Raw genomic sequence first — 3,648 nt, forward strand, 5'->3', positions numbered from 1 at the left:
CTAATATTACATTTTGGCACTATGCAGAAGATGATACGATGCTGGGTAACTTAGGTAACGCACATATTTTTAGACTTTGTAACTAAGTACAAAAGCATATTCTAAAGAAGCAAACATCAGTGTATATTTTCATTTTACCAACCCTATGTTTGCCCGTAATCCTGCCTTCTTGATACTGATCCTTCTTCAATGTTGCCATTCGTATTAACTAAACGTTAAGAATTTCATTTGTCGCAGAAAAAATTCCTAAGAAAACATTTTATTTCCAACAAAAAAAAATAAATAAATAAATGCAACCCTTTGGCAAGTGAAAACCTTCTTATATAACAATCATTATACAGAAAACAAGAAGGGAAACTTTATGACCTCACATGTGTCCTTTTGTAAAACCACTGAGTTAGAAATAGTGATTTTTATTTTTACAAGAGAAGAAAAAAAAACTTTTCTCATCGTGTTCATAAAAAGAAAACAAACTGAATTGGAAGTTTCTTGGACTTAGAATGAGAAATGTAATCCGTATGCCTTGTTTTATTTTCTATTTTGTGGTTTGTCTACCCGGTTGTCATCAAACGCATGTCCATCCATTACTATTAGAGTGAAAAGTATAAGCTCAGGCTTGACAGTTCACCATGCCTTGCGAATGCTATTGGAATATGAATGACTGTATTGATTTCATTATTCTAGTCGTGCTACTGTTTTATAAGTCATTGATCGAAATTTTCTTTAATACGTATTACATATTATGCTTTAAGTAGAGGCCAGGCCTGGGTTATCTTTCGACTCTTGATACGGATCTTCCGCAGTGCAGTGGGTCAATATTGGAAACTTTTCAAGATTTGAAAACTTCTTTCGTCGATCGCTTTGTCTACAATGAGCCAAATCCAAGATGGCAAAAAGAAAAAAGAAAAGATAAAAAATAACAGCATTTATATTCTCAAGAAATTGTAGTGTTTATGGTGGTATATACAGTTATATTTAGACAAAATACGTTTTTTCAAATACTTAAATTAAAATCCAATTGACCCACTGAGTACAACCCGTACAAAATGTCGAAAGCTCTGGAGAAAATTCGAACTATTATACACCGACCATAGTGTCTCATATAAGATTAATATTAAGATAAATACTTTCTGAATTCCGAGAACGGTTGGTATTTTATCGTGCCTCCCTTTCGAACTTGCCTACAGCGTTCAAAGTTGGCAGTCATGAAATCGCTCGAAAACTAGCACAGTTGGCACTCATGGAAAATTGCTCGAATTTCCTTACAGATGATTCAGAAAGTTTAGAAAACTATCAAAACGAACAGTGCGAACAGTAATATCTTACTGATCGCACTACTTCACTAGAATGCACTTTTGCATATTATACATATACACCTCTTTTTCTGTCTCTTCTTACTCTTAAGATTAATCCTTATTTAACATCGCCATGATGAAAAAAGGTGTCTTTGACAAATACCGGAAGATGTGAAATTTTTAGTGACCCAAAAGGGACACGAATCCAGAACACTTAAACAACAGAGCGAGAGTTTTCCCATTTAACCCATTGCATTCTTTTTTTTATATATATATTCCTCCAAGTAAATATTAATACCGCCAGGTTTACATCCATTAATACCTTCTATACTAATAATATTTTCCTAATCACATTGCAATAATTTCATTACTGATTTAATTATATGAGATTTTTTTCTTTCCAAAAATACACGAATATAATCAATAGCTTAGAAGTATACGCACAGATCCAAAAAATTGGACAAGAATAAAATTGACGATATAATCTCATGTTATAACCCTATAAAGAACACTTAGAGTCAAAGACATAGTAAAGTGTTTCAGCTTTTCGGAGTGCTCGAACTCAAGAGAAGGATCTCTCCGTGAATTACCTCTTCGTATAGTTTCTAAATGTAGGGTAGAGTCAGCCCTATTGGCCATGTAAGCACTTTTGGCCACCTAAAGTAAAATCACATTGTAAGGCAATTATGAGTTTATTTAGAACAGGAAAATGGGTCTTATTTCGTGACCTCTAGGGTAAATTGGTACAAGTTGGAAAATGGCAAAAGTTGGAAAATTTCGCTGGGACAAGTTGGACAGGCAATTTTTTCTTGATAAATACAGTACGAAATTTTAATTAGTATATTTTTCCATGTTATAGTTTAATTATTTGGTTCCTTGTGCTGCAAATAAAGTGAAAATCCATTCATATGAATAAGATTTAACGTATAAAATTCTCACCTCAATTGACAGTGTAACTTTTCAGCGTCGAAAAAATACATCGATCGGCCATTTTTTCCTAATAAAAACACAAGAAGAGTGACTTTGTTTTTTCGGTTCTGTTGACATTTCTCAATATTTCTGGCAAATTTTAGTGGAATAAAGTGTTTAATCTCGATAGTTAACGGTACGTAATGGTTTTATTTGATATAATTACTAACTGTATGAAGAAATATTGCTTTTGTGAAGCGTGAGCAAAAGTGACAAGTTGGACATCCGGAGATACGATTGTATTGCAGGGGTTTTCTTTTTATTTCAGATGGGTAAAAAGGCAAATAAATTGAAAAAGTACAAATCCTATACTCAAGACCAAGTGAACAAAGCACTGGAAGCTTTTCGTCAAGGAATAAAGTCACTAAGTCAGGTGTCAGTATTATTTGGGGTGCCAAGAACAACACTTTTTAATAAGCTGACCGGGAAATGTCCGGAAGAATGCTCTGGGGGAAGGCCTCCTACGCTGCCAAAAGATATAGAAGATGAGCTCGTTGAATGGATTTTAGGATGCAGTGACAAGTGGCATCCTATAACAAAAGATCAAGTCCTCAACACTGTGCAAATTATTTGTAAGAAGTTCAAGATTGTCAACGAGTTCACCGATGGAAGGCCAGGATACTCTTGGTTCAAGAGCTTTTAGAACAGATACCCAGAATTGAGACTTCGTACACCAGAAGCATACACAACCCAAAGAGCTGGTATTACCACTGAGTGGTTTGAGAAAACTCATGAATATTTAAAATCCAAAGATCTTCTGGAACTTCCTCCTGATCGCGTCTTTAATCTTGACGAAACGGGTGTAATGCTTTCGCCCAAAGGTGGACAGGTATCTATTATTATTCTATGGAGTTTTTAAATTCATGTTTGAAGTTCTTTGTGACAATTCGTATGATTAAAGAAAACTAAAAGAAGAGCCTATGCAAGAAAAAAAAAGAATTAGACTTCAGAAACAGGAAGAAAGGTTCAAAATAAAAGAAGAAAAGGAGCAAAGCAAGAAAATTAAAATATCCAAGAAAAAGATTTAATAAATAATATATATCTAAGCCTTAATGTTTTTTACTTTTTAATTATACACTTTACCCTAGTGGTATAATTGATTCAGTTTGTATGGCATTCGGTAAAAAATCTTGAAACTTGCACAACCTTCCCCTACGCATTGTCCAAATTCCCATGTTCAACTTGTCCCACCCTGTCCAAATTATATTGTTTTGCACTCACGTATTTTTCTTGTATTTAAGAACTTTTCAAACTGTTTTTCAAGAATTTCCATGAAACGGTAATATTCTAGAAGAATCAAGGAGCAAATTTATGTATGTCATCAGGGAAAAATGTATTTATAATGTCTTTAATCTTGTATCAAAGTTCGAGCCTCTGGAAATTG

The sequence above is a fragment of the Phlebotomus papatasi genome, chromosome 1 (genome assembly GCF_024763615.1).
Source record: "Phlebotomus papatasi isolate M1 chromosome 1, Ppap_2.1, whole genome shotgun sequence".
NCBI lineage: Eukaryota > Metazoa > Arthropoda > Insecta > Diptera > Psychodidae > Phlebotomus > Phlebotomus papatasi.